The sequence below is a fragment of the Carassius auratus genome, chromosome 49, assembly GCF_003368295.1.
Source record: "Carassius auratus strain Wakin chromosome 49, ASM336829v1, whole genome shotgun sequence".
Classification (NCBI taxonomy): Eukaryota; Metazoa; Chordata; class Actinopteri; order Cypriniformes; family Cyprinidae; genus Carassius; species Carassius auratus.
This window is the reverse complement of record NC_039291.1, coordinates 14271584-14286094: the sequence shown is the minus strand read 5'-3', so window position 1 is coordinate 14286094 and position 14511 is coordinate 14271584. Positions and strand designations below refer to the sequence as shown.

The window sequence follows — 14511 nt, the reverse complement described above, 5'->3', positions numbered from 1 at the left end:
ACTGAAGCACAAGTGCAGAAGTTAAAAAGTAATAGTGAGACTTCCTTTGTGAACACAGCTAATTAGATGAGTCACTAGATTCAGACTTCAACAAATAGTTTGTTGAGAAAAAGTTAAAGCAGCTGCAAAAAAAAAAAAAAAATAGAGAGATGCCTGACGATGAACCACAATTAACTGCTACAGGATACATTTCATTCCTCTGTGCCAGGAAACAGTTTGATTCAAGCTAAATTTGTGTTGAATGAGTGCAGTATTGGCTGCATCCATTTTTGGGTTAAACCTGTTTGTGTATGCATACTATGTGATTACCTCCGCCTCCGTGTGTGTGTGTGTGTGTGTGTGAGAAAGAATGCTACTGCTCTGTTTCAGGGCTGGATGACAGGCACGGACAAGTGCAGGAACCGACGAGTTTGAGAGCAGTTGGCGCGCTGAGATAGCGCTGCTTTCTGCCTAGCACATCACCCCTCAATATCAGTTTCAATAGCGAGAGGCCAAGATAAAAACCAGTGAAAGGCAGACAGGAGATGGGACCTGACGCAAAAACAGGAAGGTGTAGAGTTTAAAAGAAAGGGATGAAAAAAAAAACTGATGAATGAGAAGAGCAGGCAAGGTGGCACAGATAAAGAGCGAGGTGAGAATCTGGACAAACGGGACAGGCCAGTTTGCTCATTCGATGCTTGAAAGACCTCACTGAGTTAACTGCTCACTCCCTGACTTGTTTGCTTTGTTTCTACTAAACACCAGAGACACAGAGAGGGAGAAAGGGGGGCCGGAGGATGGGTGAAGGGAGTTACCAGAACCTGCACCACCCTGAGGTCTCGAATCCTTATCAATGCAAACTGTACACCCTACAAGACATAAACACACAGAAAGGCTGATACTAATTACTTCAGTTAGACTACCTAACCTACATTCTACAGTAGATGTGTTTGTTTTTTTGCAAGCATTCCCATCAGAAGTGGGCCTTGGACCAGAAACACAATCCCAAGGAGATGTAAATGCACAGCCAAGCCAGTGAAATAAAGCCATCCGATTATATACTTTACATTCATTTTAACTCTACGTAATTAACCTCCAGTACTCGAGGGGGCAGTCTATGCCATTAATTTGACTGTGTCGACTAGGTCTGGCACAATAAAAGGATGCATCGTGATTTATTGATCGATTCTGAGATTTTCGGAATGCATTGTGATTCTCTCTCAAATCGATACTTAAGCAGATTTTTAAGAAACATGCTAAGTTAACATACATCTTTATCTGAAAAACAATGCTACAGTCATTCGGGCCTGAATGTTGGTCTCTGTTTTGGTTTGTGAAACCCGCCCACTGCCAGTTTACCCAAGTGTCTTTCAGTACCTCGGGCTGCCACTTGGTGGAAAACAGTGTATTTCATTTTATTCATTGTCAAGTGCGCTCGTTCCTGTTGGTGTTGTCAATCTGGCAACCTGCTGAGGAGGAGAGGCTGGGTGAAAAAAAAAAAAAAAAAAAACTCTCCAATATTTTGAATTTGCACTGCAATACCTTGTTCAACCACTCTGTCAATCCTACATCCAGCACCATTAACAAAGGCTGGTTCTCTATGCTAGTTTTTAACCAAACGCTCAAATGCTACAGAAGATGTGCACTTGTGCATTCGGCTGAGTAATGTAAGTGTTTAAATGTACTTGCACATTTATGCTTTTATGATAAAAGAATTCATGCAAACACAGCCCACTGTGAGCATCCTTGTACTTTGCTTCAACCTTTTTGAACTTTATGAATGATTATTTTAGGTTCAAGTGGTGCATGTGTAAGGAACCTGAAGCAGCAGAATACAACTATTTCTATTTTCTAAAGCGCGCAGTGCTATCTGCTGTTAAGAACTAAGCTCAGAATCGATTCAAGACAGAATCGCGATGCATTCCGAAAATTTCAGAATCATTTCTCAATTTGCGATGCATAGTTTTATTATCCCAGCCCTAGTGTTTTTATTAAGCTTTCTAAATAATAAGAGTTTATTATTAAACAGTTATCTTCAAATGGTTGCTAAACCATGACTTGAAAAGCAAAAATCACCATAGAAGAAGACATCTTAGGTTAATGTTTGTTACAGCGCCCCTTGTGACAACGTTGAGAATGCACCACATACTTGCTTTGAAGAATGCAATGGTTTTACCATCATAAAGTCTGCAAAACACAATGATACTATGCAATTTCCACATCCAAAAAAATATTGTAATACCAATAGTATGGTAATTTTTAGTACAGCAGCCCTCAGTATGTTTCCTAATCAGTCTGCAGAAGTGCCAGCAATGCAATCAAAAGCAAAGACATAGAAAATTGAAATCATCTGACCAGCCATTGTGTGGCAACATGTGGAAACTCCAGTGAGGCTTGGGTTCCTTTTACAGATGATGGTTTATGTTAGAGCAGAACAGAGAATAGCCTTAGCCCATCAAACCAAACAAGGCAAAAGCAGACACGTCACCAACCCCAATTATTTTCTCCTTATTCATGATTTTCTGCTTCCTAGACGAATTTACAAAGATGCTGGCCTCAACCACTGACAAGACAGCACATCCAGTTTTGTCTGCTGACTGATTTTTCATGGTTATATGACTAACAACAGGAAATAAGAAACTATGAATATAAGATGTGACTACATCGAAGGAGCAACTTTCGCTTCAGCTATGAATAAAATGAGTGCTTCTGCAATGAATTTGTGGCATCAAACTGTGATCAACTGTTTACTCATAAACATCGTTTAACACCTGAGTAAAGCATACATCATATCAGGCAACATGCTAAACTGTGCTGAGCAGGAAGTGGCTTTCATTTCCAAATCAAGCCTGGCTGCTTCGCCTTGGGTTGCTTCGCCTTCATGCAAACAAGCTCTGTATCTGTGTGAGCATCTCAGATGCACTATAAAAAAGTTTCAAAGCCTCCAAATCATAGTCACTTTGAGAACACGTTGCTGCTTCTTGCTAAATGGCTTTAAGACGTATCCTTGAAGTACAGCAGGGTTGCAAGGATGCGCTGAAATATTTGGTTCACATGTGTTTTAAGGGGGATGGGGGACGTCTAGCCCCAGCTGTGGTGCAGGCTCGGTAGTTTCTGGCTCTTCAGAGGTTAAGAGATGATGTAAACAAGCATGCAAATTGAGGGGTCCTTGGCAACGGACGACTCAGCTGTCAAGCCTCACAGGTGTTTGCGACAGGGACAAGTCTAAGACCCTTCTTTCTTGCAGATGGAAGGCTTTTATTTTGGTCTAAAAGACACATATGGTGCCTCGGATTGGCCAGACTTCTCAGTGGGGTACTGCAAGAGCAGTTGACCGGTCACATGAGCGAGGTTTAAGGACAGGACGGCCTCGTATTCAGTCTCATCTCCATATCCATGCAAATATGCATGGGCGGTAAGAGAAAGGACTGCATTCTCTCACAAAAGAGAGGCTGGGTTTTCGAAGACCGAGTTCTTGTAAGAGTAGACAGATGCTGGCTCGTGCCCGGTTTCTGTGGAGGGCCGTGGTGTTACAGAGGAGTGCAGATGCAGGGTCCATGCTGACAGATCAGTGTGCCACTGACAGCTGCCTGGAAAAAGCATACACTGTCCACCCTCATTACAGATGGTGTGTGTGTCTGTGCGTGTGTGTCCCCACCGATCCGTCCAAAACAGGGCAGCCATTTTATAACGCTTCCTTGAGATGTGAACAAGAACCGTGAATGAAAAGAACCACAATGATGCGAGACTACATCCCAGGCTTACTCTGGTTAAACAGTGCGTGAGGTGTAGAGGACTGAATGAAAAGGAGGATCTGAGCATCTAATCTCCTTCCCTCCTGTTGTTCTTGTTGTTTTGATCGCTCCTTTATTTAGCGGACATGTTCCTGCAGGAAGACCAAGCGATCTTTCCCCCGTCCGACTTGCTGAGATGGCATTCTCTCTGATACGCTTTGACTGCGATCTGTGGATATAAAGACATCTGCAACTGTTCACTGACATCGTTTCATTTGAGCGTTTAAATGTCTGCTTTTGTACTCGACAGTAAAAGGTTTATTTTCAATTTTGTTGTGCAAAACTGGATCTTTTAACTCATCCGTGGAAAAAAAAATCCTCTATGGAAGAAGTCACATGGGAATTCTTCCCATCTCCCTCCCACTTTCCCCCATTCCCTCTCTCGCGCAGAGCTGGTGAGGGTGGCAGCTTTTATGGCAGAGAGGATGCAGTGGGCTAATGCTGTTCTCCTTTGACAGTTGTCTATCTGTGCAACAAATGGAACATAAATCCAGAGGCACACAGAAAGCTCTCCAAACCTCACTGTGTACATGGCTCACATCAGCAACTAGAACAACTTATGCATGGGGCCTGTAGATGTGCAACTCACTTCTATCACTGGAAAACTTCTCTTTAAACATTATTGATTATCATAAAGGATGTACCAACAACTGGAGGCAAAAAATTGAGATGTTCAGCATGTTCAAAGCTGACTTTGAGTTCAGTGAGATTATAGGGTCCCAGATAAAGTGGCCGAAAAATATTATTTTTTGTTGCATTTTGAGAAACATTTATAATATTGTAAACAAAGACAGAAGTAGGGTATTGTGCGCACAAGTCGGCATGAATGCAAGTAATGTTTTTCAATTAATCTAAAAAGCACTGTAATAACTTAAGGTTTGGCTTATAAGATGGTGTTAGCCAAACTGTGCCTTGCAATAAAACTATAAAGATGCTTCTGATAACCATCTCTCCTTTATGCACCGTTGAGGTACAGGTGTGGCCACCGGTTTCATGAAGTAGACTCTAAATTCACTGTACACCTGAGAACACAAAGAGACCAGGAGTAGGAAGAGGAGGAGGAGGTGTGTGGGGGTACCTCCAGGCCTTTTCAGTCCTGTTAAACAGGCAAGCTCCTACAAGCTATTCTGAAAAAGAGGCCCACGATGCTGTGCACACACATCCTGGAGCTGATCCGAGTGAATGCACCAATACAGCCAAGGGATTCCCTCACAAATTGCATGAAATGGTGTTCAAAGAGGAAAAAAATAGCAAAAGCTTAGATGATCATTCCAAAAACATTGTGCAAAAAATAAAAATAAAAATGAACACATATCTATTCTGTAGAAACTTTTAATCAATTTTACAAAAACTAGAACAACCTGATTCACTGTAAATAATGTGCTAGCAGCTCAGGTTTGGAGGCTGGCGAGCTGCCATGGAGGGTTCTCCATCATTTATTTGGAAGACTAAGAGAAGGAAAACCACTGGAGGGGTGTTTGACAGAGAACTAGGCAGATATGCCTCTTACGGCATGCTATAATAGAGCTCTTTGTGAAGCCAAGAAGAATACAGCCTTCATCGAGCTGATGCTGAGAACATCTCTCTGTGTCTCATACGAGCACACATAAACAGACATGCAGTGACCATGCATGAGTTGTGGCTGCTTTTTCCCCTCCCTTGAAAAAGAAGCTTGTTGGGTGAAAAAATCCAAAGCAAGATTTGTGAATGCTTATTGGACCCAGTTCTGACGGCGATGTTATCGTCAGTAACTGCGCATTACCTCACTCCCACTTCTTACACTCATTCACTCTATCATTTCTGCACCTCCCCTTCCCTCCGGCCCCCTTTTGGCTTCTGTTACAATGTTACATGGCCTAAACTCCAGAGCAAGGATGCAGGCTAAAGTACAAGGCCATAACATCAGCCAACTGGTGCTGTGACGGCCGTCAGCCACCCACTTTTATGGCTCCGCCCCCAAAAGCCAACCCACATGACTCGCTTCAGCCAATCGCGTCCGTTCTGCCAGCTGTTTGCTATTGCTGTTCGCCTGAGTGACAACCAGGCCGGCGGTTGCAGCAGGGGTCATCCATCACACTGACGCGCAGGGCTTCTCGGCTGAGCCGAAGCGACTCCCTAGCATCACATCACGTACAGCCCCCCCTCCCCTGCCTGAAATAAGAGTCACATTGTTTTTTTTTCCCCTTTCGTGGAGCTCCAGAGTCACTGTGCAGGGCTCTCTCTACATAGGCGGCTGCCTGAGGACATGCTCCTACAAGGGAGCGATTCATCTAAAATGGGGGTGGGGGGTGTGGAGGCACTGGAACTTCGTAGGACAATTTGCAGACTGAGAGCATTAAGTCACGATTCTTTCTATAAATGTGGCAACTTGGTGTTTAGCATCAGTCTGACCATCCTACAAAAGGCTGCAGAGGCAGTCTACAAAGAAAGAGCAAGCCAAAAGCGAAAACTTGATGGGAGTCTAGAATCGGATCCATTCAGTGTATTTTGCTGTAATCACCAAATGCCAAAAAAAACGTTGATGACCAAATTTGGTGAGAGTTAATTTCTTTCAGTTTCACCGTACTGACCGTATTAAGTGACATGATTGAAATAAAATATTTATTATTACACCCATATATTCAGCATAACACTGAAAATGATCTGTGGTATAACATTTATCTCGTACTGCGGACACCTCTATTTAATGTAATGCTGGTGAAAACAACAATTAAATATCATGTTATTTGGAGTTCCAACACTTTAATGTTATGTGGCGATTTTAATTGTGCATTTAAATACTTTATTACAAAGTGAGTAAGCTTAAAAAAAAAAAAGTGCCACCTACTATCCCAATACGTATTTATACGATTATGTAAAACTAGACTCAATTTGGGAGTAAAGTACACAGATGTACATGTTATCCACTAGACATCAAAACATACCGTCATTCGTGCTTGCATTGTCCTTTAAGCATCAATTAGCTTGAAACCTCCTTTAGATGATGGATCTCAATGACATCAGCTGGTACAGAAATTAAAGAAAGTACACAAACCCAGCAGCAGTCAAAAGACGGTGGTCATTACAGATCAATCGTTTCAATTTCCATGACAGTCTGTTGAGGCGTAAGGGCACCAGCATTTCAGCTGCAGGGCCGCAAAGGCCTCATTTCCATCTCTACAGGCCCCTTAATGTTTGCCCATACACTGATAAAGAGGGTCCCATCGGACGTAAGGCGGCACCAGAGTGGGTACAGATTGGTGGGTGGGTGACAGCCCTCAACATTGTGAGGTCCTGAAAGGATAAAAGGGGTTAAAACACACAGGAAGGGACAATTACAACCTTCGAACAAAGGCTAGCAGGCTTAGACGAAACGGTCACATGACTCAAAGGAAAAAGTTCTGGTTTCCTCCACTGATTTTGAGCTCTAAACACTTTTTTTTTCATTGTCGAGAGGTTCTTAGAGCATGACCTGATTAAGTATTTAATGTCCACCTCTAACAAAAGAGCCAGATTAGCAGAACTGAGGAGAACGTTGCCTGCGTTCCCTTGGAAAAGACTGAAACCATTTAATTCACGACCTCTGATGAACAATTCCCTAAAAGTAGCACAAGCGTTATCATAATTATGAGAACCTGAAAAAAAAAAAAACATCCAGTATCCACCATTTCCTGTTCAGCAGACTCACACACGGCCTTGTGGGATAGGCCATTTCCTTAGCAAGCCATGAAACATGCGGTTGAATCACAAACACAGACGTGCGGCTCCAAAGTGACCAATCACCATCGTGCCATCATCAGGAGAGGATTTAAACAGCGAGTCTAAAAGCCTCAACAAATCTCATGACATTAGAAAAGTTTTCTACATGCGCTGTAGGACTGTCAATTTCTTTGCAACTCTCTTTATAGCTTATCAGCAGCCCACTGACCTTGTTCAAAGATTACGGCAGAATGAAATGAGCGCAATCTAGGAGAAGCCACTTTATGACTAGTTACGCAACACCGATTGAGACAAAACAGGGGTTTTGCACATCATACACCAAGGGCAAGAGATGGACTCTTCATTCAAATGAGGATGTTGCAAGTTTTTGAGCCTGATGTGCTGAAGATTACAACTCTTCATTTGTCTTTAAATATCTGCATGGGTTTCAAAAGATTTATGAAATTTCTGAACTGATCTAGTTTAGGCTAACTGGTCTTAGGCTAGAAGTACCCATAACTCACAAGGATGAGCGAAGCAGCCATTTGACGTGCAGACCCTTGATCTGGTCTTCATGTGCCAATCAACAGCCTGGTTATCTTCTTTGCTCTCTGATTAAGTTTATTATTACCTCTGCTCTACTTTTCTCAAACACTTGGTAACAAAGTTCACAAGCGGAGTCCTAACTCCCTGGTTAATGATAACACTCCGCTGACAGTCATATTGTGGGATGCTCTGGACGCATGGAAACTAGATGAAGGAAGTAGATGAATCCGAATGGTTTTCTGATGACGAACACTGATGAAGATGTTTTGTAATGTGGCAGTTATCGCTCATCCACACTTATACTCTCATTGACAGGCACAGACAGGTCGGATTATAGTGCATTCACACAAACAGTTGTTTTGAGCCACACAGCGAGATCCTACCAGCTAAAGCCCAGGAGAAAAAAGAAACGCCAATAGGTCGTGTCCACAAATTGTGAGATATGGTTTCAGGCTTATTCACTGAAGCTGTCAAATTTCAGCCTCAAAGCAAAAGAAAATTAATTCACAGCGAATTGAAAATGAATCCTCTTTTGCAGAAAATGCTGAAAGACTTGATGGTCCTTAATAGGGCTGGGTGGTATACTGAGTTTGTACAATATATCGCTAGATTTTTAATAAGCGATACGGTATGAGGCAATACTGTTTATATGGAAATACAGTAGTTTGATAGGAACACATCTGAATAACAGCAGAGGACACAGAGTGAGATGTTAAGGGGCAAGTGCAGTTTGTTCCGAACATGAGACATGTTTTATATTAAGGGCTTTACAAAATCTGGCATTTAACTGATATACGTAATACGTATAGTTTAAAGCGGCTCACACAGAGACGCTGCCTGCGCCATTTAATTTGTTTTTAGATGTGCCATTATCCTCAGTGCATAACTTATATTTCACTGGCATATTCTCCATCTGTAAACGTTAGAAAGTCGTGGAAATATTTCCATTTTGAATGTCAGGAGCCTTTTGCATATGTTTCTCCGCTAAACTTGACAGACTTGAGTGCACGAGCACCGCTGGACACATGCTTTTGCTTTAAAAAGCATAATTTTTAATGTTACAATGTTAGAACATAATGCGATGTTAGCCCCTTTTTTTGCACATAATGAATAGCATAGCCAACTTTCACTACATTTGTTTTCATTGCCTTTAATATGAACATTGTTTGATTAGACAACATTGGGCAGGATATTAAATAAATGAATATATACTGTATGTCACACTTGGGTTTTTTAGCCATATTGCCCAGCCCTAGTCCTAAAACAACTTTTTTTTTCATCCACTGTATCTTTAACATTGCTTATTAGACCTCATGGTTTTCCACATGTATTCTGGGTGGGTCCCTCAAAAACATCCAAGCGTGCAGGCTTGCTGGGAAGTAGGTGTTGAAGAAGGGCAGCGTTTCTGTCTGTTCATTGTGTACACAGCCCCTGATGGGAAAGGCCAGGTTTCAGGAGAAGAAAGAACCCTGTTCGCTGTCTTTTGTGGCGTCTCCTCAGAGGCGCGTCAGCAGAGCCTGCCCCATTGACTCCTTGTTTCCCGAGGGAGCTAGACGGTGTACCATTAACCCCATACCAGTGAGGCAGACACACCTTTACCTTTTCACCTGACCATTCGAATTCACAGCCCAAAATCGGACTTGAACGCCCACTTTGGAGCCCTAGACCTCTCTAACCCAACCCCCTCCCACATCATTTCAGCCGGCTCCATCACAAAGACGCATTTATTTTGGAAACAGTCGCCAGCATATCAGCATCTCCTATCTTTTCTAATGCTGATATCCCTAAACAGAAGGAGCGTGGCCTGGTGCTATTTCATGTGTCTCTTCTCCTGGTGTGACGACTCTGGGAGATTTTTCTGAGCGGACCGGGTGTGGCTTTCAGGAAGGGTTCTTCAGATTAGTAACACTGGTACACATCTTAGTCAGACCGTCCTGGCTGGAAAGCGTCTGGTGGAAATGTCAAAGACAAATGTGACCAATCGTTTTGTCTGAACTTGCGGGTGCAAGACCAGATTTGTTAAAGAAAGTGGGAACCAGGAAAGCCTTGATTTCATTCACTCCACGTGTCTCCGCCTCCATCCCAAGGCCAGTCCAGTAACCTCATCCTCCCTGCCCCCCTACACTCATAGCAGCTGTGCAAAGGATGCTCTCTCTCAGGTGGAGGCCCATGTGTTTGCACAAGAGCTTGCAAGAAGGTGTGTGTCTGACTTCTTTACGAGCCTGAGGTTCAGCAGGACTAGGGGCATGTGCTCCAGTCTCTGTGGATACGAGGTGTGTCCTGTGTTTGCTGAACAAACAACAGCACCTTTTCAGCTCATGAGATTGCTGGACATTGTGTGTGTGTGTGTGGATGGGTATGTGTATGGTTCGGTTTTGAAGAAGAGGATGACTGACTGTGAAGGTTGTTATGCACTTGAATTATCTGCTTCTTATCCATCACTGCATAAACAGCTACAGGGAAGCTTGAGAACTTCAGTTCAACATGGAGGGACTTCAAATAAGAACCAGGGATGGAATGAAAACAAAGCACAACTTGCAACACGACACACTTCTATGCTATGATGCCAGGGTGGTGCTATGAGACTGCTAGTTGTGATGCACCAAAAAAAATGATGTACTGAAACCAAAATTACATTTTTCATTTAGACAAAAAAAATTGTAAATAAAGTTTGGGTAACTGAGCAATCTGGATAACTGTAACATGCACAAAATAGTCAATGACACGGTCAAAAGTTTGGCTTTCCATTGACTTGATATTCACACTCAATATTTATCTTCCCCAGCATAAAGGAGCAACCCATAAATGACACAATAAAGACCATAAACACATCTGCTGCGGTCAACATCTCATATTCGCTGAGCCAGGATTACATGTTTTCCCAGCATGCACTGCGACCGCCAGGTAGCATGTCATTAAAACAGCTCATCCTCGCGAGCTATATTTGTTATCCATCGAGTGGCAGACCAGCGGAGCAGACGGAAGCAAACGGCCACCTCTCGGTTTTCGATTAGCGCCAGACATAAGACGACCAGTTTTGTGCCGTTTACGCGAAGGCCTGTCTGCATGTCCTCAAACGTGCCAGACGCAGAACATGCAACGACAAAATACCCTTCCTGGTGTCCCAACTCCAGCTCAAGACGACGATTAGTGCAACTGTATCATTTGCATGCTCTCTCTAGTTCCAGCGTACTCTCTCTAGTTGCTGCGATGCTGTTGCCCTCTTTTTTTCTTCCTGCAACCACTCGTGTCTTGTCTGTTCCACCCTCTCTTCCCTCCCTCCCTCCCTCCCTCTCTTTTTGTCTCTCGGCCAGCTCCACTGAGCAACAAGTGCTGCCTGCGAGTACCACCCTCCCCCTCGTCCCAGCCTCCAGAAGCTATCGCAAATCCTGCGAGCAACTGCCAGCTGACAAAACTGTTTAGTCAGCAAGAGAGAGGCAGAGCAAGCAGGGAGGGATAGAGAGAGAGAGAGAGAGCGCGCAAACGAGAGCCATGCATCAGTCGACCCACACTAAAAACAACCAAAATAACGCTTTAGATTTAGCCTAAACACTTATCTTGAGAAAACAAGAAGTGAGAGTTCTAAAAAAAAAAAGAGAGAGAGAGAGAGAAAGTAATAAAACCAGGGCCTGTGGTGTCAAAAGCACTAGTGGTCTGTCTGTCGAGAGGTCTGAATCTCAGAGAGGACTAACTAACTCACCATTGTTCGAACACTTCCTTCATCTCTTCCCCCTCCACCTCAGAGTCTTTCCTCTCATCTCCTCTTCTCAGCTTGCCCTGCCTCCCTCCCGTCCCGTGGCATTCTTTCACATCGGTGATAGCCGTTGGGTTAGACTTTGAACTCTTAGCACATACCAACATTATTTGCTGGTTGGAGCGGCTCGGGGGAGAAGCGGGTGATAAGACGGGAACAGTTTTTGAGGCATCGTCAAGCCTGATCATCAGGGCAGATGATTGGGTCAGTACTCTGATGAAAGCTTCTCAACAGTCTTACAGCTACAGACTTTAAAAGCATGACGATCATTACAATTAAACGTTTCAATAAAAGCTGTTAAAAACCAAATTCAAATGGCACTTAGAGAACACATTATTCTGTGGTTGCCAACATGACTTTAAATGCATGTCTATGGGACTTTTATTTTATTGTAAGATAAACCATTTGAAAAGGTAACATCTCACCTCGACAGGCCGTGATTTAACACATCATACAAAGAACACAAGTTCAACAATTACGGTTTTGAAAAGCCAAATAGTACTGCTGCTTTCATTTATGAATTCATCAGACACTTTTATACAAAGCAACATGCAAATGATTAGCGAACAGATCAGTAAAAAGTCAGAATTGTTTTAAACTACATCTTTTGCAACTGCTAGTTCTCCAGCAGCTTCATGTTTCTTTTTTACAACCAAAGATAAGTGCTGCCTGTGTGGGCCATGCAATCACGGAGAGGATTGGTTGAATTTTTGAGGTCGAGCCTTCAATCCCATATATGACACATCTAGTCTGTTAACAATAATGAGCCACGGTGAGGAGGTAAAGCAGCATTCATGAAATGTCTGCATTCTTCTTACTGCATTAACAAACAGTAGACAATGAGGTACTTCAAGCAGGACAACCTCAAATATAGCTGAGGCTGAAGTGTCAGCACCCGACACTATTCTAGTGCAGACGTCCAGACAGAGGCATGCCTGTGTCACTGAAATATACCACTGGTTTGAATAAAACACCAGTTAAACTGTGTGCTAATAAAATGAACAAACACTTACAACAATCAAATCCACAACTCTGCATCTCCAGCTAACTTCTGCCATTCTTGAATGAGTTTGAACATCTAGTTGTTTTGTGTGATGTTAATGAACTGTGTGTACTTGTACAACATCATCTTAATATTTATGAATAAACGCCCAATTTGGGGAGTCAACAAATCCACCTTAGGGCTCATTTTCCTCCATCTCGTACTCAAAGCTGTTCCCCTGCTGTGTCCCTGTCTCCACTATATGCCTCACGGAGGGATGGAATATAATCTTATCTAAAAACGGCAGGATAAATATAGCCTGGGAGCCAAAGGGCCAACCCAACATGCCCTAGGGCCAAAAGCAGGTCCCTCTCCATCAGGTTGCACATTTTCAAGATCTCATTTAGACTTCAATTGCATTAGTAACCAGTAAGACTACTAAGCAAAACATCTTGAATGAATGGATGAAGAATGCATAAACTAGGTACAGCTGCCTAACATTAGTAGCTAAAAAAGGTATAACAACATGCAGTATTTCAAATGCACCTCATGCAATTGAATCTGGGATCAATCAATCAAATCCAGTGTAAATCTGGTCACTGATGCAAAGCAGAGCTGTAAAGTGTTTATCATTTGGCCTGTTGTGTAGGTATCTCGGGAATTATTACTATAATGAATTAAGTTAATGTCAACACCCCGGACACTCACTGAGACCCAAGGGAGGATGACAGACTTTTAATTAGCCCTGGAAAACTCCTAAGGGGGACTGGACACCCGATTGGGACGGTGTGCATGGGTTTCTATTCACTGAACAGTTCACCATCAATCTCAATTTCCTTCTGGATTTAATTCACGACATCTTGAATGTGAAAACACACATACTCTATCACAAACTCCATTAGCAAAGCTCAAAGATACAAATATGTGCATACTTCAGACTCTCTAGAATGCGCCTTTAAAACTAAAAAAATAACAAATATGAGAGCATACTTTCCTATTTGCCTTAGCCAAAGAGGAAACAAACGAAACTGCATGGAAACATCCTCTTTCTTTAGCCACAACATCATCAAGTTGATCCTTTAAGACTGGCTGCAAGGCCTCCGTATGGTCCTACTCATAACACGGCCGCTCTCTGCCAATCTCTGACATCACTAATGTGAGAGAAGAGCACAGAAAATCTGCTTTGTGCTGCAGCTAAATACATCAGGTGGGGCTTTTATTTTAAGGGATGGCATAAGATCTTATATTTAGAGATGGAGAGAGGCATGGTGTCCGTGTAGTGATAGTGCATTGCTGCTGCATGAGACTCTGCTCGTCTCCAGTGTTGAATTTCGTAATGGAATGTGAACTGCTCATCCGGATCCGTCCTCTCCTCCCTGCCTTTAAAAAAAAGGCAAGAGGAAACTTCTTTATCTGCCATGACCCCGTCATCTAATGTGATTGGTCGAGCAGTACTGGGACTGTGTATTATTTGTACCAGTTCACTCCAAACCGGAGTATGCGGTGTGAAGTGGAAGCGGAGCGTGGAATGGGTTTTTGGAAAGTCAATGGTGTTTCACTGGAGGGGTGCACAATGGAAAACCTGGAGTGGAGCTAGAGACAGGAGATTACAGAAATCTCTGTTGCTGCTCCAGACAGTCTTCTTGTTTGCGTGTTACTTGGTGACACTCAAAACTTGATGCTTTGGCCCAATTTTGGAACTACTAGGAAACTTGTTCCCCTTAATACTGTGCTTGTGCATGCCACAAATCCAAGATGGAAACATAACATGGAAGTAG

The 14511-nt window shown here is 43.0% G+C and overlaps 1 protein-coding gene across 3 annotated transcripts in view; it reads right to left on the bottom strand.

Moving 5' to 3' along the window:
* The window catches only part of LOC113066320 (ras-responsive element-binding protein 1-like), a 46908-nt gene that overhangs the window by 30664 nt on the left and 1733 nt on the right, over nucleotides 1-14511 (bottom strand). The gene's annotated exons all lie outside the window — the stretch shown is intronic.